General features: G+C 44.5%; 1 protein-coding gene across 1 annotated transcript in view; it reads right to left on the bottom strand.

Moving 5' to 3' along the window:
• The window catches only part of SYN3 (synapsin III), a 419,700-nt gene that overhangs the window by 211,671 nt on the left and 186,383 nt on the right, over positions 1 to 21,646 (bottom strand). The gene's annotated exons all lie outside the window — the stretch shown is intronic.

A 21,646-nucleotide genomic window follows, 5' to 3' on the forward strand; every position in this document is an offset into this window, starting at 1 on the left:
TTCCTGGGGACAGCACTGTTTCCCAGAGCTTCCATTACACCCTCAGTAAAGAGGCAGGCCAAGGCTGGGGTGAGAAAGAAAGTCTGGGAGGCACCCAATTACCCCACCGCTGATGGTGATGGAGGAATTGGCGACCTGCCCCCAAATGATAGGAAGTGGACAGAACCACAGCAGAAGGCAGCTTGGTGCCCGAAAGAGCTCTGAGCTGGAGGGCAGGAAGCCCTGGTTCAAGTCCTGCTCCCACCTCTGGCTTCACAGAACATGGTACTCATGCCCAACCCTGGGGAAGTGGCATCTCCTCTCTGGGCTGTGGATCCCCCCACTGTGGAATTAGAGCCATGAAGAAGATAATATCTGTGGCTTACACTTTAAAATTCCATGAATGTCTATGTCATGAGTGGAGAACCTGGTGAGACTCTGAACATGGTGACTCCAGGAGGCCCTGGTTCACCTGCTGCATGAATACTGAATGGGCACTGGTGGTGGACGGAGCAATGGCAGGCATCCATCTGTCTGGCCTCATTCGCATTCCTGCTCCTTGGTCCTCTCTCTTAAAGGCTCTCTCTTAGAGGCTCTATAGAAGCCCTGAGCTCATGACTGCGATGGACATCATCTCCTTATTTGGGAGGCAGGAAGCTGCTCCCCACCCCCACCCTCTTCTGTCCACTCCCAGGACTCCCACTCCACGCCCCCCTATTCAGTTTCCTGCTTCCTGAGGGTCTTTCAGCTGGTGGGGGACCAGGACTACAATTGCTCTTCACTGATTCCAGAGCCAGCAAGAGAGCGTGGCTTGTGTGAGCCAGAGGTCCGGAATGAATATGCCGAGCAAAGGGGAAAGGCGGGGGCCAGGGTCACTTAGAACAAGCCAGTCCCAAGAACCTAAAATTAGCTCTGGGAACTGGAATGTTAGGGCTCCAAGGAACTGCAGCTGTGAAAAGAAAGCACGAGACAAGGAAGGAAAATGCACCCTGCCCACACCCACTGCACACTGCTCGCCCACGCCATCTGCCTTGGGGTCTCTAGAGCTTTTAACCCACCCCCAAAATATCTCCAGCCTGGCTCACCAGGCCAATCAGTGGGAATCCCTCCCACTCTCCTCCCATGCTGTCATTCTCCTCTCTGGAGACCGCAGAACAACGTGGCCTAGGATCCCTGATAGGACAAGGTTTAATTGGAAACAGGAAAGAGGAGGACAAGTTCGGGTCTGGGGTGGTGACCATAATGAGAAAATGACAGTCTCACTGAAGTGGGGGGGGTGACAGTGCAGGAAGGTCACATGGCAAGGAGGGCCTGCGGGAAGGCCCCCTGGGAGAGCTGGGCACGTGTGTGACAGCAGGCACACTGACCAGGGGCAGCAGACTGGAGAAGAGCTTGAGGAAGGGGGGGAAACTGGGGGCTGTGCTGTGTGCACCCCTCTGCATACATACAGTTGGGTGGTTTTCTTTGTTGTTTGTTTTTTGTTTTGGAAAAGACCATACACTAGTGAGTGTGTGATCCTGTATTTTTAAGTGACTAGAGCTCATGTACCAATCGCAGGCCATGGGGAAGAATGTCCAGGAGAGGCAACCGGTAGAGTGATCCTTTACAAGCTAGGCTTGAGACTTGGGACCTGGAGTTCCAGGGGATCCAAGCACTAGGCTTCTTCCTCCAGCTCCTTGTTCAAATGGGAGAGCTTGGTTTCCAAGGATTTTTGCTCAAACCCAGGGAATCTTGCATCTTTGTGGTATGGAGACTGGGGGAGGTATTCAGAACCATGGGGAGAAGGGCTAGGGGTGTGGGTGAGCAATGGAGCCTTTCTGAAAGCCTCTATGGGAAGGGACAGGGTGGAAGTGAGATCTATTGAGCACCTTTTGCCCTTTTCATGCCAAAGGCAGCTTTTCTTGCTCTCCTCCTCACAATCACCTAGAATGGAAACTCTGAGGAGAAACACAGAATGTCTACTTTACTAAAGTATCCCCAGCCTTGGGAATAATGCCTGGCACATGGTTCCAAAGCAAACTGTTGAGTGGATGTGATCTTCCAAAAGCTCTGCAAGGCCTGTATTATCCTCTTTATATATATATATATATATATATATATATATATATATATATATATATACACACACATACATATATATGTATGTATATATATGTATATTATATATATTATAATATATATATTATAATATATATATCTATCTCAAGCTCCCACAGCGAGTAAGAGCCAAAGTTTGAATCCCTGCGGCTCATAAGGTCATGCCCAACGCATCACGTAGCCAGCCTCATCCTTATGCTATACTGTTTATAAAGTTAAGCGATTTTGTCCTGGGTTCGCATCTCAGCCTCCATGGGGCTCCCACACTTTTGCCATACCACTGAGAACCAAATGTCTTGATGCTTTTCCTCAGGTACCCAACCTAGTCCATGACTTCCAGATATGCTTTAATTAATCCTTCCTCAAACAAACAAACAAACAAACAAACACTGATCAGTCCTTTGTACTCTTCATTCAGAGGTCACTCTAGCTATGTGGCTATGGGTAATAATCCCAGCTGGATGATGCATTAACTGGTCTACACTCCTAGACTGCAGAATTAAATACATGTATACTAAAATACAGTAAAACCTTGGTTCATGAGCATAATTCATTCTGGAAGCATGCTTGCAATCCAAAGCACTTGTGTATCAAAGCGAATTTCAAGAACCATTGGCTCAGTTGTGATCATGTGACATTCAGCATCACATACTATTCATAAAGTAAGACATCGCTTGTTTATCAAGTTAAAATTTGTTAGAAATGTTTGCTTGTCTTGCAGAACACTCACAGAACAAGTTACTTGCAATCTAAGTTTTATGTACATGCTTTGTGCATGCAGTTCTGATAGATCTTTGGGTATTTGTAGAAAATGGTTTCTTTCTCCTCTCTCCCCTCCTCCACCCTTTCTTCCTTTTTTCCTTCTTCTGGCCATTCCAGTATCTCTCCCTCCTTCTCAAATGCAAGCTAGTGGAAGGCATGTGCCATCCATAATAGAAGGGATCTTATTTTCAAATCATCAGCAATGACTTAGTCCCTACTATATTTCAGGACTGTCCCACATTTGTACACTTTCCACCTCTGCCTACTCACGACTCCTTTTCCTCTGCCTACAAACATACTTGAGCTTTGCTTTTATAAACAAAGTATTCTTTTTATCCCTTAAGTAATCTTCCCTTCTTGTTTTATCTCCGTATTTCTTCAATGAGTATTCTCTCACGATTGCTTTTACAACCCCCTGCAACCCAGCTTCTGATCCAACTGCTTTTCTAGGTTTGTGCTCTCAAAGAATTGCTGGTGACTTTTTAAAACACACACACACGCACGCATGCACGCATGCACGAATACACATTTATTTGCATGTTTGTTCTTTCCTCATTTTGAGATCTTTGTTCTGGTTAAATTTTCATTTCACTAGAGTACATCCCTAAGTTATTCCCTTTGAAAGAGTATACGGATGGTATGCCTTGAGTCCTTGCATGTTAGAGCCCCTCTAATAGGAATGACATTGTGACCGGGCAAGGGAATCCTGTATAATGCACATTTCTTTCAGTCTGAGAAAACTGTTCCACTGCCTTTGAGATGCCAGCGCTGCAGACGAGTGGTCTATTGTCAGTCTCCTTCCCTTTCCTTTGTAAGTAGCCTGTAATCTCTCTTTCTGTGAGTACTTTTCAGGTTTTTCTCTTTACTCTGCAGCTCAGACTTATCATCAGATTTTGTCTTTGTATTTATTTTGTCAATCTTTCGAGGACTCAGAGAACCCCTTTGATCAGATGACTCAGGGCTTTCTTTAGTTCAGGAACATTTTCTTCTATTTTATCTTTAAAGTATCCCTTCTCTTCCAGGAACTACTTTTTTCTCTTTCCAAAGCTCCTATTATTTGTACATAATTCTCTTGGGTCTTTTCTTTCATGCCCCTTATATTTTGCTCACAAGTTCCTTTTCTTTGCATTTCTACTAAGTGCTCTGAGGTAATCCAGTACTGGCTTCCTTTTGGGCATACTCAGAAGTATTTCTCCTTCTCCCTCACCTCCCTGAATGATTTTTCCTCCTTTTCACTGAACTGTCTCATTTATAGGCTTCAGGAAGAATATGCTTCATTTAATTTTTCAGCACCTTTCTCTGCCTTTTTTGATGAATACTTTCTTCTTTCCACTCCCTAAAATGGGAGTGTTTCCCAAGTTTATACTTTTCTCTTTATACTTCTTTTCTTGGACTTTACACCTACTTTCTCAGTTTCAATGACTCCCTCTTTGCTGATGACTCTACCTTTATCCCATACCTTCTCCTAAGCTCCAGATCACACACATAATCTGTTTCGTGGCCATTTAAACCCATAGGCACTCAAACATGTGTTCAAAACTGATCTTGCCTTCCTACTACACATGTCATTCTGTTTCATCTGATTTTGGTCTCAGCTGCAAAGGTGATTTGAATATACCACGTCTGAACATGTCTGGAGAGGAATAAGACCATTAGTTTGAGGACTCAGGACTGCTGTCATCCTAGTATACTCCCTAGAGCATTCACTGTCCCATTCTTTTAGGCAACTATTTAACATTGTACCCTTTCTTCTCACACCTTTAACATCTTCTCATTCTAGATTCTCAGTAATGAAGACCTTGCTTTGCACGAGAAGCAACCAGAGGAGATCTGCTGAAGTTCTCACCACCACATCTACTCACCTTACACTGTCCTTACACCTGTCACCATACACTGTGCCTTCCCTTAGGTTCCTCTGGATGAACTCTGTGCTCCTACCAGCAGGAACTCCTCATTGTGCCCCAGATATCATCCCCATCCTCATCTCGGGGCCTTTCCACCTGATAGTCCCTTAGTCTACAAATTCTTCTAGATGTTCACACAGCTCTCTCCTGCTTTTATTCATGTGCCCACCTCATCAGAGAGACCTTCCCTCACCTTCCTATACAATACAGCAACTTCCTTATTCCTGACATTTCATATTCCCCAATTATTATGTGTGTGGCCTGAATCAAGGTTCTTAAGTAAGTGTTCTGCATCTCAGTTTTCTCCCCTGACTATAATAAGAGCATTCATAAGGATGCTGTGAGGATTAGAGCTAATCCATGTAAAGCATTAGAACAGTGCCTGGCACATAATGAGGGCTCAATTCAATGATGGCTATTATTATTATTATTATTATTACTGTTATTATTATTATTTTATACAACTAGTCTGGCCTCCTGAAGTTGTTCCCCACATGGATGTTAAAATTCTGAAAACTGAGTACCAGAGAGAAAAAGTTCACCCACAGAATTACTGATGGACAAGACACCAGAAGCAGCCTTCTAACTCCCAAGCCAGGCCACCCTCCTGGGACACCCTCCATTCTGCCTGTTATACCATGGACCCTGCCCAGGCCAGCAGAAACCATACTAAGTGGGGAATGGGCTCCAGGACCAATGCCTGCCACCTACTGATGTTAGGCCAGTTACTCGACCTTTCTGAGCTTCAGTTTCCCTTCTGTAAAATGAAGATATCATCTGTCTGCCCTCCTCGCAGGGGAGGATCACATGACATACTGATCTTCAGAACTGATGCCCCTACTCAGGGTACATGATTAGCCATTTCAAATACCGCATGGAAAGATGAACAATGTCCTCTGTTTATTTTCAAACTTGTGGAGTGTGCAAAAAGGATGCCCAATCCACATGAAGCAGAACCGTGGGCTTGTGAGGTATTCATTTATTCCCACAGCAAACATTCACTGATCACCATGCTTGTGTTAGTTTTACCAGCCAAGGAGGTCACTGGAAACTAACATCTGTTTCCATGACCAGACAATGAAAGGGGAAGTAGAGTACATTTCTTAGCAAGCTGCTGCTTGAGAAAGTTCACCTTGGGAAGGGTAGTTGTTTGCTGGGAAGAATGGACTAGGATGTCTAGAGAGAACTTTCAGCCCAGAGAGGATGGGCAAAATCCTCCTAGGACATCTGGAAAGGCCATCGGGCCTGCAAAATAAGGTAAAGAAAGGGTCCTATACTAGAAAACAGAACTTGTTTGCTAAAGACCTTTCTCATTCTTTCTGTGCCTGAAGACAGTGTAGGGCCATAGAAGAGATAAAAGTAGGACCTGAAGATCAAAAAATGTTGCAGATGTTGGTGTTGTTTTGTTATTATTTTTTTGCAAAGGGTGGGGGCAGGGGTGAGGAAGACACAGGCAGTCCTTGGAAGTGTTTACAAAATGGCGAACCCCTGATGTGGGCCAAATGCAGATGTAGGATGAGATGTGGGGCCTTAGAAGGCAGATCAGGGGGTGGGAGCTGATGAGTCTGGGAGTGGCTTCCCTATCCTTCTAGAACAGGGTCAGCAAACTTTGTAAAGGGCCATGTGATAGGCTGAAAAATGGTCTCCCAAAGATAACCACATCATAATCCCCAAAACTTGTAGTTTCTTATTTGAAAAAAGGGTTTTTGCAGATGTGATTAAGTTATAAGGGTCTTGGGTCAGGGAGATTATCCTGGACTAGCTGGGTGAGCCCTAAACGTCATCACATGGATCCTTATTAGTGGAAGGCAGAGGGAGGATTAACACTCACACACGAGCACGTGTGTGCCTGTGTGCAACCTCCCCCGGGGGCCACGTGAAGATGGAAACAGAGGTTGGGCAGATGCGGCCACAAGCCAAGGAATGTTGGCGACAACCAGAAACTGGAAGAGGAGAGGAAGGGATTCTCCCCTAGAGTCCCCAGAGGGAGTTCAACCCTGCAGACACCTTGGTTCCCATCCAATGACACTGATTTTGGATTTCTGGCCTTCACAAATGTGAGAGAACAAACTTTTGTTGTTTGAAGCCACCAGTTTGTGGCATTTTGTTATGGGAGTTCTAGGAAATGAACATACCCATTATCTTAATAAATCTTAATAAATAATAAATAGATCTTAATAAATCCTCAAAGTAACCAGGAGGTAATAAAATCTGATCACTTATTATGTGCCAGAGAGTTTTTACTCAGTATTCACAACAGCCTTGGGAGGCAGATACTGTTATCTTCCCATTTTATAGATGAGAAACCTGTAGCCCAGAGAAGAGATCTAACTCTTCTAAGGTCACACAGCTGGCACCTGGTTGAGCTGGCCTTTGAACACAGAGGTCTGGCCCCAAGTTCCACGTCCTGGGCCACCTTGTGGTGAGCTCCCTGCCCCCAATGGTGCTCTTTCTACTGAACCACATGGTCTTGAGCATTTGATTCCCACTTTCCTAAGTGGCAGTAAACTAAGTGGCCTCCTCTGGGGTCCTGTGGGGATCAGATGGGACAGCGGACAGGAAAAGTGTTTGGTAAACTACAAAATGCAGTCATGGGGGAAGCATAAGAATTCAAAGGAGAAGCAAATCTGCTTACCGGCTGGGCTTGGCGAGGCTGCTCTGGACACTGCTCTGAGGTAGGTGGGGCCCCCAGAAGTGGAAGCCACCCCTTGCCCCCTGGAATATACACAGGGAAGTTTCTAGACCCATGGGCAGAAGTGCCCATGAGTGACCTCACATATGTCACCCCCAAAGCCCCCATGATGCCGACCCTGCAGGTGATCACTGGACTTCAAGGCATCAGTTTTTCAAGCCTGAGCCCTGCCTTAAGCTTATCAGTATCTCCTCTGACTTGCCTTCTCTGAATTTTTCAAAATGAGACCAACCCCTCCCAGAATCGTAGAGTTTCATTCACTGTAATGACTCCTTTAGTCCACAGAGAAGTAGACATTCAGTGACCTATCCAAGGCCACACAGCAAGTGTGTTCTGTCCAAAGTGCCTGTGGATTTTGATGTTATTGGCTCCTCCTTCATTCCAGGAAGCTGGGAATTCTGTCTGGTGGGGAGAATCCAAGAAGGGGGTAAGCTGGCATTTGGTCACGTTAGCTTTCATTTCACGGCCTGGAGCCAGCCCAACACTCTTCTACCGATCATTACCACACACAAATACTATTGCTCCCAATGCCCCGGGAAGACCCCAACCTCAGTGAATTTGTCATTCGGCCCAAGATGCCGAGCTTGTCCTACCATTCAGTCAGCCATGCATCCCACATTCACTGAATTTGTTGAGCTCCAATGTGTCAGGGACTGTGCTAGTGCTTGAGATGTAAAGCGCAAAAGACAGTCTCTTCCCCCAAAGAAATTCATAAATTAACAGGAAGAGAGGCAAATAAATAAATAAATAACTGCAGCAATCCTGAAACTCATACATTAGCTTTTCACATTTATTTCTGCCATTTCCTTGTAACAGTTTACTATTAATATTTACTTAGCATTTTCTTTGAACCGACTCATTTTTTTTTTTCTCATTATGTGCCAGCTCTGGGTTTATTTAAGCAATACCATGAATTTGTGGATTTAATTTGCTAGTTAAATTTTTTATGCCACATAAAAGTTAACTGAAAAGTTAACTGTAAGATAACAAGTTCGTGGGGACACTGTCTAAAACGTGGGAAACAGTAAATTATTGCAAAGGAGGGTGATACGTGCTACATTAGAGGTCTGCAGGCTGCCAGATCAAGAGGAAAATGCTTTTCTCCTATCAGGTCACGGCTAGTCAAGACACATTAGGGTTAACGGTTTGATAAGCAGCATCTCAAGGCAGGAAGTTTTATGGCAGGAAGCAGATAATTCTATGCTTTCACCCCAGGATCTCAGAAGCATTAACTTCTCAATGTTCCCGCCATCTGAGGGAGAGAGAGGCCATTCTTGTCTCCAATTTTCTAGACCAGTTTTCTAGAGACTACAAGTGGAGGGGATCTGTGATGTAAGACCACATTTTTCAACCTTCTGCTTCCATCAGACCCAATGACAAATGACATTCCCGTGGGAGACATTCTCATGGGTTTACGCCGCCGGGTGGAATGTAATCCCCAGGGCTTGCATTTAACTGCAGCCCCACCCGAGAGAAAAACAGGTCAAAAAAAATGCAAAAGAGGATGACACCATTATACAGATAATCTTGAGTATGCTTTAATTATTTCTTAAAAAGGAAATAAGCAGCAAACTGTGGGACTTTCATTATTAACAAAAACTTATTTGTAACACTCCCTTGCAAACAAATGGAACACACCAGTCTATTGGGATACTAATAGTATTAATCTACTCTGCAAATATTTACTGAGCACTTTTTATGTACCAAGCCTGTGTTAGACAGTGGGGTTATGGTGAGGGCCTAAGACAGATAGATAGAGTCTCTGCCTCCATGTGGCTAATGAAGGAGGCTGATGTTAATCAAATAATCATCCAAATAAATGCACAGTGTGATGCATACTACAAAGAACTGATATATGGTGCTGGCTTGTAACAGTGGATTGTGATTTGGTGCTGGAGGTAAGAGAAGGCTGCCCTAAGAGGAGGACAATGGTAGAGAACTAGGGATGTGAGGCAAGGAACTACTAGTTACTCTTCATTAAGTTTCTTCCATGAGCTGGGTGCTGTCTTAGCCAATCTTCACAGTGACTCTTTGAAGTGGGTATTATTATTCCCACTTGGCAAGAGAGGAAACCCTGGCACAGAGACGCATAATGACTTACCCAAGGGCACAGAGCTGGCTACTGGCAGAGCTGGGAATCAAACCCAGGTCTGTGTGACCTTCACATTGTGCTTCCCCCCTCAAGGCACATGGCCTCTCCAGGAAATGCATTAAATAGGAAAAAAGGCTATTAGCTGTATTACCAGCCATTATTTTGCAGCTTAGAGCTGTGGTGTCATCTCTGTCCACCCCTTCAATCCTCAGCACTGGCAATGATCAGGTTGGGCAAGTACTGGTGGCTCCATTTTGCAATGGGAGAACCAGGGCAGAGGAATGAAACATGGCAGAGGGAGTCGGAACACAGAGCTCCCTCTTCAGGTAAGGCTGCGCATGCCTCAGTGTTCAGCTTCTAACATTGCCGAGTCCAACATGGGAAGGAAATGGCGTGCCATGACTGAACTCCTAAAGCTTTCTGCCCTGAATTCTGTTTTCCTCTGCCTACCTGCCTGGGTGCAAATTAAGCAGTTGCCCGCTCACTAGTGTGGAACACTGCAACTGGTTTGTGCTTTGCTGAACTGGGCTGAAATTGCTTGGGCTGCAGCTGGTCCTGGGGGGATGAGGAAGCAAATGAGATGGGATCTCAAGAGTGTGTCCTGAAGGGTAAAAACTACAGATGACCAGAGTATTGCTGTGCAAGACGGGCCGGTGCCTGAGTGGACAAGGCCACTAGTGGGCCTCTGAGCAGTGCGCCATCGGCTGCTCTGGTTTCTGTTTCACATCTCTGCAAGCCTTGGCATTTTGCACCTGAATGTTAGCTACGAATTGCTGGCTGAGTCTCGCCAGAAGTTGCCGGAAATTTCTGTTCATATCTCCACCCTTGGAAACCTCGCCACAAGAGTTTTGTAATCCACCAAGTACCCTGCAAGTGGGAGGAATGACACCTTGACCTCAAATATTTACTGTTTCATTACCGGCTAGGAGTCTGGGCACTACAATTACACTGCCTGGTCAGAATCTTGGCTCTCCAACTTACCAGCTGCATGACCTTGGACAAGCTACTGAGCTTTCCATGCCTCAGTCTCTTTATCCTTCAAATGGAAGTAATAATATTAAACCATAGGAGCGTTATTATGAGAATACAATGATACAATGTGGGTAAAAGCACTTAGCAGTATCTCGCCTAATAAACACTTGATAAGACCTGGCTGCTATTGTTGGTTATTGCTTCTATTTCTTTTCTTTCTCCCTCCCCGCCCCTCCTTTTTCCTCTCTCTTACTCCCTCCTTCCATAAACTGTTTTTTAATTGTATAAGGCACTGAAACTACTAAGACCTGCAAAACCCAGTTGCTCACGGTCTTGCCTGGGTCCCATAGCCAGAAAGTGGACTGCCTCAGAAGACTCAACCAGGGTCTTGCTCTTTCCTCGTGTCTCCCTCCTCCTCCTTCTCACCCCACTGGTACCTAGCATGATGACTTTCCCATGCACCTGCTCAATCAGTGCTTGAAGATCCAACCAGGTTGTGGTTAAGAGCGTAAATCTTACAGCAAGACTACAAGGATTGGAATCCTGGCTCTGCCACGGATGGGCTGTGTGGCTTTGGGCAAATTACCTAACCTCTCTGAGTTTCAATTTCCCTACCTATCAAATGGGATTATGATAATGTGTTTGCCCCACAGAGCTGGGCTGAGCTCTAAAGAGTCAATAATAAAGTCCTTCTGTTAGTACCTGGCACATAGTAAGGGCTACTTAAGTGTCAGCTATCTTTATTGTTATTGCTGGGTTAAGGTGGACCCAAGGCACAATTGCTATTTAAGGGTTTCCCAGCTCCTCTTCTCATGCATTTTCCTTTCTCCAGGGGCTGCCTTGGGATTCTTGGGCAGAGATTTAAAGTTCTGAATAGATCTGCAGCAGAAAATGCTTCTCTCCCTCCTTTCCCTTTTCATTCTCTTGAAGAATAGCTTTCTTTTTTTAAACAGAACAAAAAAGCATCAGCAAAGAACTCCTTACCTCACAGTGAAGTTTTCTCTCTAGGAGTCCTCCCCTTCCTATTTTCTCAAAGGTTGGGTTTTTTTCCCCCCTTTGTAACTATTTCTGAAGGAAATTTCCAGAATAAGAAGGAAAACAAATGGGTTTTCAGGTCTTGTTGTTCTAACACACAAAAAATCTGGCTTTCCTTAGGCTATGGATCTGGGCCTCAAAGGCTGTTTTAGGAGTTAGTCCTATTCTCCAGGATCTCACTGGATCTTCCCGAGGACCTGTGGGACCAGAACTGTCTCCCATTATACAGGAAAGGAAGCTAAGGACCCAGTGAAGTGAAGAGCTTAGTCTCAGTTCCCAGCAGAGGCTGAGCCCCTGATACTTTTGTATGTTAGCTGAACTTCTCATAGTCACTAAGGCCTACCTCCTCCTTTGCTTCCTCCTGTGACCACGGTTTAGATTGCCTGAATGCCTGGCCTGGGAGTTTACGGTGCCATCTGGGGTCCTGAAACAGGCCAGGATGAGAAATAACAGACCTGTAGTCACAGCTGAAGATACAGCAGGGAGCGGTGGGGATTGTGGTGTGCACATTTGCCTAGTTTAACCTGGATAGGTGCTCCTCAGCACCTGCTACTTATGCCCTGGAAATGTGGACCCAGAGTGTCTGGTTTTTCAGGAGAAGCTGAAAATCTGAATTTTTCTGAACATTTGTGGATTACATCAAAATGAAGAAGAAGAAGAAAACAAAAGTGTTGAACTCATAGCTTTACTTGCTCTTTATCATCATAAGTCCCTAATCTACCACCTAATAGCTATTAGCCTTTGGTCCTAGAGTCTTTTGGGGGAAACTCAACCTCATCTTCTAAGGACTGACAGTCCTTGCTAGACATGAACTCTAGAGGCAGGCTGCTTGGGTTCAACTCCCAGCAATACTATTCAGTAGCTGTGTCACCTTGAGGTGTTGCTTGAACTACCTGTGCCTCAGTTTTTTAATCTTTAAAATGGGGATGATAATAGTATCTACCTTATAGGGTTGTATGAGGGCTGAGAGAACCAATATATGAAAAATCCTCAGTGTTTGTTAATATTATTTTCCTCTTTCTTAGGTTAAACATTTCAAGTGCCTCAACTATTCTCCATACTCCATGATTTCTAGGGCTTTCAACATTCTGATCACTTTGTTTGGAGGGTGAGCCAATGTGGCTCTCACGATCCCCTCCTCCTGGTATTCCCATTCTTGCATAATCCCTCCCCACTCCCCAGTGTGGGCAGGGCCTATGAAAAGCTTTCTGCCAACAGAATATGGCAAAGGTGACGGGATGTACGTGATTATGTCCATGTGGCCACATTGTATAAGACTGCAATGCCCATCTTGGGAGGAGATGCTTTACTGCTGGCTTTGAAGAAGCAAGTTGACATATAGTAAGCTGCCTGTAGAGTCACATGGCAGGGACCTGAGGGTGAATTCCAGCCCACAGCCTGAAAGAAACTGCAAACTGAATTCTTCCTCAGTGGAGTCCCAGATGAAACTGCAGCCCCAGCTAACATCTTGATTGCCGCCTTGCAGAGGACCCGGCAAAGCCAGGCCTGGACTCCTGAATCCATGAGTGTCATTTTAAACAAGCCACTAAATGTGGGATAATGTTGTACAGCAACAGACAACTAAAACAGTCAACTAGTCACAACAGTAGTTCTTCCACATTCACCCTACATTGGAAACCTCTAATATGTCAGTGGCCTACTTGAAATAGGGTCCTGAAATAGAACAGCATATCACAGGGGGATCATTTGCATGCTGCATGAGGTGTGGCCATGAAATAACTTCACGGCTTTTCTAACTGCATAAGAGAACAAAGGTACCTGTTCATACAAGAGCAGGTCTTGAGCCTATACTGTGAAGATACTGGGCTGGATGTCATGAGGTAGAGGAGTCACGTCACCCTCCAAGGCAAACCTGCCTTCTGGCTCCAGGAGTGATTACCTGGGGCAGGTGATACCTGCAGCTCATCTGTTTTCCTCCTAATTCTCCTCCCTCTTTGTGTAACTTTTCTCCTTTAAAGAGGAGTCAGAGGAACTAAAACAAAACAAAACAAAACAAAACAAAAAAACAGAAAACAAAACAAAAGAACAAAAGGTGGACTCCCCTGTGACAGCTGGAGGGGACATGAGGGACCAGACAGCGCCTCTTTGTGTTATGGAGGCTTATACCAAGACTCTACTGCTCATAAATAAATAAAAGCCAGGGTTGAATCATGCCTTCCGACATTAGTGCAGCACTCTTTTCTCAAATTAAAACCTTTCATTTTCTCACTCGAGAGTAGTAAGAGGTTGACACTGTGGAGTTTTGGAGCTATGTGCTGTCAGAGGGCCCCTCCTTACTTTCTCTTTGCTTTTGGGCAGATGAACTTGCTTCTCTAAACCTCAGTTTCCTCATCTATTAAATGAGGCTAACAACACCTGCTTCACCAGGAGTTCAGGAAGGCTGAGGGGATAATATATGGAAAGTGCATGGCTCCAAACAAGTGGTAGAGAAGGGCATGCTCCTATTATTATGTTCTTATGGGAATATTTAACTCTCATGCATCCCACCATGAACTTGATCATGAGGAAAACATCTATTGAGCAATTGAATTGTGTCTGACATCTTCCCAGAAGGCACTTTCTTAGATGAAAAGTATCTAGTAGAAGTTTTACCTCATCTGAGAAGTCTTCTCTGGTTATCCTGACCAAAGGAGTTCCCTGGATGCTCCCTGCTCCCACTCGGTTTTTCTCTTCATTGCACTTACAACTGAAATGGTTCATCTATTTGTTTCTATGTCTACTCTCTGTCTCTGCCATAGAGACAGGCTCTAAGGACAGGGACTACATCTGTCTTGTTTCCTGCCCTATCTTAGCACCCAGAACAGGGGCACACCCAGCATGGGTGCTTAGTAAATAAGGGGTGAATGAAATGATAGAACCTGTCTTGTTTTTTCCTATGAGAATTGGCCTGAAGGAGAAGAAGTACAAGAAGAATCCAAACCACTTGAAAGAAGGAAAAAAAGAAAGAAAGAAAGCATTCTAGCAAAACACAGTCCCATTTACTTACTGTGCACTTTTCATGTTCCAAGTACAGTGCTGAGCCCTCAAAATGGGGTATTTCATTTCATTCTCACATTGGCCTTATGAGTTAGTCGCTCTTAGTGTCCCCAATTTATAGATGAGAAAGCTGAGGTCAAGAGAAGTGAAATCTTCTGCGTAAATGCATACAGTTAGTAACAGGCAGAGTTGGGGTTTGGAATGCAAGCCCTAGGGACTGAGCTGCTCTGCATTTCCAAAGCCGATGGTGGCCTTGCCTTTATGGAATGAAAGCTGAAATATTCAGAGGTAAAAAGGCATCAAGTCTGCAGCTTACTCTTAAGTTATGTGTGTGTGTGTGTGTGTGTGTGTGTGTGTGTGTGTGTGTGTGAGAGAGAGAGAGAGAGAGAGAGAGAGAGAGAGAGAGAGAAAGAGGAGGGAGAAATGAAGTAGGGAAAGTGGAAATGCAGTATATGTTAATGAATGAGGAATCTGGGTGAAAGGTATCTGGTTAATTCTTTGAAGTATTCTTGCAACTTTTCCGTAAATTGGAATTACATCAAAATAAAATGCCTTTTAAAATGCCAATGGTGGGTTGGGGTGCCTGGGTGGCTCAGTTGGTCAGTCGTCCAAATTCGGCTAAGGTCATGATCTCATGGTTCATGAATTCGAGCCCCATGTTGGGTTCTGTTCAGACAGCTCAGAGCCTGGAGCCTGCTTCGGATTCTGTTGTCTCCCTCTCTCTCTGCCTTCTTCTGTTTGCATTCTCTCTCTCTCTCTCTCTCATTCTCTCTCTCTCTTCCAAAAATAAATAAGGATGAAAAAAATTTTTTTAGAGCCAATAGTAGGGGTCCCTGGGTGGTTCAGTCAGTTAAGCGCCTGACTCTTGATTTCAGCTCAGGTCATGATCTCGCGGTTCATGAGATCAATCCCCACATCTGGCTCTGTGCTGAGTATGGAGCCTGCTAGGGATTCTCTCTCTCTCTCCCTGAAAATAAATAAATAAACTTTAAAAAAAGCCAATGGTGGGAAGAAGATGCAATTTGTATCATGATGAGGCAGGTACAGATCCTGCTTAGTGAGAACAAAGTCAGGGTGGGGGTTATGTTGGGGCAGACTTTGGGACCTAAAAGGCCAGGCTGGGCAGTCAGGCTTTCTCAGGGAGACGATGCTTGAACAGTGATAGGAGTGGTGATGACATCGTCATTTAACCCTGCCTGCCCATCCTCTAATACTCCCCAAGGCTTTAAAAGCCAACTTCTCAATCCAGCTGCTTACTCCTGAAGTTACCCCCAGGCCAGCTCATGCCCATGGTCAGGGAAAGCGTCCCTCCCCCAAGGTATGGCTTCTGCTCTAGTGATCCATACAACACACCAGCCTCTCCATCCCAGGACAGGAGAGGGACATTTGAGTGCTGGGGCTTCACACACTGTCATGTAATTGTCCCCTGGGGAAGCAGAAGAACAAATTCTCTGCACATTCCAAAAAAGCACCCAGAGAGGGTAATTAACTCATCTAAGGTAACACAGGTGGCATAACTGAGATTAGAAGAACACCAGTGTTGTGGGTTTCCATCAAGTGCTTACATTCTTATTTCTTGGTGCCACCTTCATTATACTACTAAGGGGCTAATAGTTAGCCTTGAGTCTTGGTTCCTTCTCTTGAAATACACCATCTTTCCACTATTTTCTAAAGTAGATGTCCATGGGGGAAGGTTGTGCATACTTACCCTAAAACAGGGATTTCAGAGTTAGACCTTAGTGACATCGATTCCTATGGGATAACCTTGGGCAAGTGACTTAACCTCCTGAGCTTCAGTTTTTGCATCTGGAAGATGAGGACAATGACATCTGGCTTTCTGGGTTGTTGTAAAGATCTACTATCTCGACAGATATTTATTAGACACTGATCTAGGTGTTATAGATACAGAACTGGACAAAATAGATGAGGGCTCTGCCCTCAAGGACCTTCCATTCTAGTTGAAAATGCAGTGAAAACACATAAAAACAAACAAGGGTTTTCCAGATAGTGATAAGTACTGAAAAAAAAAATCTGAAAAGTTTTCACGATGGGAGCCGGGAGTGACTGGGGATGGGTGTGCTACTGAAGCTATGGCAGAAGTCTCTGAGAAGCTGACAAACATTTAAGCTGGAAGCTGAATAAGAAGAAAGCGGTGTTGGCAAGACATGAGGAAGGTCTAGGGAAGGGTCTAGGGCAGCCCTGGAGAAGGGAGTGAGATCAGCTTGGTGAAAGCATGTTCCCAGCGTGATAGGAACACGGTAAGCTTGAGGGAGAGCGGGGGATAAACGGCCGTGACGGCAGGGACTGTAGCACACTGAGCGTGCAAGGGTGAGGCATTTAGAATTCATTTTAAATGCACTAGGGATCTTTTAAGCACAAGAGTGACATGATCTGATTTTGTGTGTGTGTGAAGGCAGATAATGTATGCAATGTTGTTAGTGCAGGACCTGGCACAGTGTAGACATTTAAGAAAGGAAAGCTTTATCATTGTTTATCATTCCTAGGCAGCACCACTAATCATTATGGACTTCTAGAAGGTGGGTGTCCAGTGAATATCTTCATTCTAGAGGCAGTGCACCTGGATGCACCTGCCAAGGGGAGGGGGAGAGTAGTGGGAGCTACTCCTAAGTGCTTGACTTCCTCCCTCCTCCCTGCCACCCTCTCCACCCCAAGGCAGATGCCAGCCACCTCTGCCAAGCCAAGGGGCAGCCAGGGTAGGATCACTGGGCCCCCCTCCATCTGGCTCTAGCTGCAGGCTTCCGAGCCGCCTTCACGTTGCTGTAAAAATGCAAAGCATTCCAGCCATTTTAATTACTGGGCGTTGCATAAGCCAGCAACCGGTTCACACAAAGGAACAACAGACAAAAAATGATTTTTCAACATGCCTTCAGCCTCTCCCCTCCTTTCCCCCTGAAATTGCCTCCAATCACTGGCTCCCAGGCCTTGAAAAGCACTCCAGGTATGTGCAATCTCTTTCAGAGTTTGTTGATGTGACATCAAGATCTTTTTTTTTTTCTCCTAAATACTTGAGGCAGAAGCAGTTCCAGCTACCTTCAAGTGCTTTGGAAAGTTACCGGTCATATCCCTACTGACACACTGAGACTGTCATAGGGGCTCCATATCACACACACTGAGAATTTCATTGTAAAACACAGTTCAGTGTGCGGTGGGTCTGTCTGGGCACCAAGTAGGGGGCTTTTAGTTTTGGAAATTCCAAAATGGTCTCATTATAAGGTACTCCAAGGCATGAACCCCAAACAGAATACTCCACTGATGCTTGGATATGGAGAACTTCTTAAAAGTTTGTAATGTGATTAGAGAAGCTCCCAAGTTTCCTAATGCTGACTTCAATTTTTTATTATTTATTGTTTTTCAAATTTTTTTAATGTTTATTCACTTTGACAGAGACAGAGAGACAGAGCATGAATGGGGGAGGGGTACAGCAAGGGAGACACAGAATCTGAAGCAGGCTCCAGACTATAACCTATCAGCAGCACAGAGCCTGACGCGGGTCTCAAGCTCACAAACTGTGAGCTCACAACCCGAGTGAAAGTTGGGTGCTTAACCACCCAGGTGCCTCCCTAATTTTGACTTTTAGTGATCTTTTTTGGCATTACTGAACTCTTTCTTTCCTCAAAATTTAATCTAACAGTTTACTGAGGACCTACTGAATGTCAGGCATTGTGGTAAGTGCTCAGAAAACTCAATTAGCCTCTGTCATTAGCTCACTTTCTGAAGAGGGAAAATGCTACAGAAACAGACAACCTAATGTAGTGTGGTAACTATCAAGTCAGAGCTCACCCAGCTTGGGTGGAAGGAAAAGCTACGTGTAGGAGATGATACCTCCTAATAACGTTGTCTTAATATTAATACTGACAGTGGCCATGCATTGATGGCTGACTCTATGCCAGGCATTCTGCTAAATCCTTTTCATGTATCGTCTTGTTTGCTCCTCACAACTTTGTGAGATATGCTAATGTACTAATGCTGTCATTACTTTATTAGATAAGAAAATTGAGGCTTGGGAAGATCACTTGTCCAAGATCTCAGTCGAGAAATGGCAGTGGCATGTGGGTGAGTATTTACCACCTAGCTGTCCAGGAGAAGAAGCCTGATTGGTGCCATCTCCTGAATGCTGTGGTATAAATACTCCCATTATGGCCAACGTTAAGTTACCAGTGTGACGTCACTGAGTGCAGAGTTGGGAAGAACGAGTAGCAGCACACCATGATACAACACCCCCCCCCCCCAACAGACACAATAGCTGGAAAGACCCTCAAGACCACAGGTGAGAATATGATGTAATGAAGTCACTAGGAAGTGATGAGTTCCACGTATTCATTACCACATTATTAATACAATTTGATTATATGTTAAAATAATTAAATTCTTAATAATGGCTGTGTTTAATAATGGACTCGAAAATTCCTAGAAAACCTAACAACCAGGCGCTCATAGGCTAGTGTGAGCCAGCTCCAGCAGGCCGGCATCAGAAGCCCTCTCTTTACCCCTCTGTACAAGTAAGAGGCAGCCAGGTGAGAGGAAGAAAGGCACTCCAGGGCAAGGAAACAGCATGGACAAAGACCTAAGACACAGACATGAGAATTGAGCAACAATACCATTTAGTGTTTACAAAATGTTTCTGACCGTCCATCAGAGTCCAGAAAGGTGGTGAGAAGCACAGAGTCTAACACTGAACTTCGGATTCTGGTTCCACCACTTACTAATTGTGTGGTCTTGGCCAAGTTACTGAACCTCTCTGTGCCTCAGCTTTCCTATCTGTAAAATGGGCATGATAATAACAGCCCCTGTGTTGTACAGTTGGCACAATTAAATAGATTTATATCCCTAAAGTACATAGAACAGGGCCTGGCACGTAAGAAGTGCTCAATGTTAGTTATTGCTTAATCCTTGAAAATACCTCTGCAAATTAGATGTTTGTCTTCCCTTTTTAGAGAATAACTATAAGCTAGAGAGAAACTTAGTAGATGGACAAGATGGGACTTGAAAAAGGGGTCTGATTCACTAGCTTCAGTGCTCTTCCTGAGGGCTGGAAATCACACTGAACCTATTGAGATTTACACTCCAGGAGGGCCCGCAAGGTGCTCGCTGCCCTCACTGAGTCTTTCCTCCGATAGGGGCCACATCTGATTCATGTTCTCACATTCCTTGATCTGAGGGCACAAGGTGTTCTGGGGAAGAAGACCCACTGGTGACAGGCATGGGCATCTGCCTTTTGCATCCTTGTTACTTTCTGCCAGCTCCCCTTCTCCGGGACGAGGGAGGCTAGCAGGGTGGTTGAGAGCATGGGCTCTGGCATCGAACCCAGCACTGCAGCATCTTGACCATGTCATCCTGGGCAAGTTACATAAGCTCTCTGCATCTTTGTTTCCAAATCCGAAGAAAACATGGATGGTGAGGATAATTCCATCTACCTCACAGTTTTTGTATGAATTAATATATGCAACCTGCTTAAGATAACATCTGGCACCTAGTAGCTATAAGAATTAACAATTATTATCAATGTTTTGTTTTGTTTTCCTCTTCCTTTTACCCCATCCCTTCTTTGGGTATTACTTACATGGTCAAAGGGGATAAGGGATTATGTTCATCCTTAATCAACACAGATCGTTAGACTATAGGCTGCTGGAAGGTAGAGGCCTCATTCACCTCTATACCTATAGGGCCACACCCTGGTACATACAGGTTCTCAGTGAGAATTTATTATGTGCCAGGCACTGAGCCAAGTGCCTCACTCACCATACCTTTGATCCTTAAGAAAATCCAATGAGGTATGAACCTCTCCTCCATTTTACCACTAGATATCTGAGGCTCAGAGAAGATAAGAAACTTGTTCAAGGTCATAGTGAAAAAGTGAAGGATTAAAACCCAGTTTTACTGATGTCACAGGTCTTGGTCCTTGACCCCTTTGTCAGTCTCCTTCCAAAATACTCCACTGGGAAGTTTTGAGAGATCATAAAGTCCAACCCCTTGGTTTTACATTTGAAGAAAAGGGGTTCATTGGTTTACTCATGGTCACCCAGATATTTTGTGTTGCAGAACTAGAAGAAAAACCTGGCACATTGACTCAATCTCATGCTTGAAATTTCAAGAGGAAACGAAGTCATATTCAATAGCTGTTAAAAATGTACTGATCAGTATTCTATCAGCTTGCTTCTGGATTGTGGGCCCTTTCTTTGTAATACAAATGTAATGCTCCTGTGGCATCCATCCAAATCCTGAGTAAGGAAGGGCACACCTACGCTCCCAGAAATTGCCTGCTCTCTGATAGCTCCTGCCTTCTCTCCACTGCTAACCAGGAAAAACAAGGGATGCATCTCACCTGCCTGCTGATAAAGCTCCCACTCTGGTCCTTGGTGGGAGGTCCTGTGACTCCCTCTGTTTGGTTCCAACAATGATCAAGAGCTCTGAGCCCTCAAAGAGAACCCAAGGGACAAAGAGGAAATCACTAGCACTTCCAATATCCTGATGACCCTAAGGGTATAGTGACTTTCAATCTCCAGAAATACTAATGGTTTTGAAAGAGATATCTGGGTCTGAACCACATCTCTGCTTCTTCCTTGCTTGAAAGAAATTAGACGTGCAATTTAACTTCTCTGAGTCTCAGATTTCTTTCCTTTTACCTTTTGACCCCTCTTACCCATTTTCCCATCCCCCAATATCTATGTGCCATTACCTGTACCTATGAGCTGTTTTGTTTCGTTTTGTTTGTTTGTTTTTAACTTCCACATATAAGAGAGATCATATGGTTAGGTGTCTTTCTCTGACTTGTGTCACTCAGCATAATACCCTCAAGGTCCATTCGTGTTGTCGCAAATGGCAAGATTTCTTTCTTGTTTACAGCTGAATAATATTCCATCATATATATACACCACAATTAATTTATCCATTCATCCCTCATTGGATACTTAGGTCATTTACACATCTTGACTATTGTAAATAATGTGGCAATGAACATAGGCGTGCATATTTTTTTTTAGTTAATGTTTTTGCCTTAGTTTTCTTAACTATAAAACAGACATAAAATAAAATAGTACCTATTATTAAGGGTTGTGAAGATTGAAGACAATACTTGATTGGAAATTAATTGTACAT

The sequence above is a fragment of the Prionailurus viverrinus genome, chromosome B4 (genome assembly GCF_022837055.1).
Source record: "Prionailurus viverrinus isolate Anna chromosome B4, UM_Priviv_1.0, whole genome shotgun sequence".
NCBI classification, from domain to species: domain Eukaryota; kingdom Metazoa; phylum Chordata; class Mammalia; order Carnivora; family Felidae; genus Prionailurus; species Prionailurus viverrinus.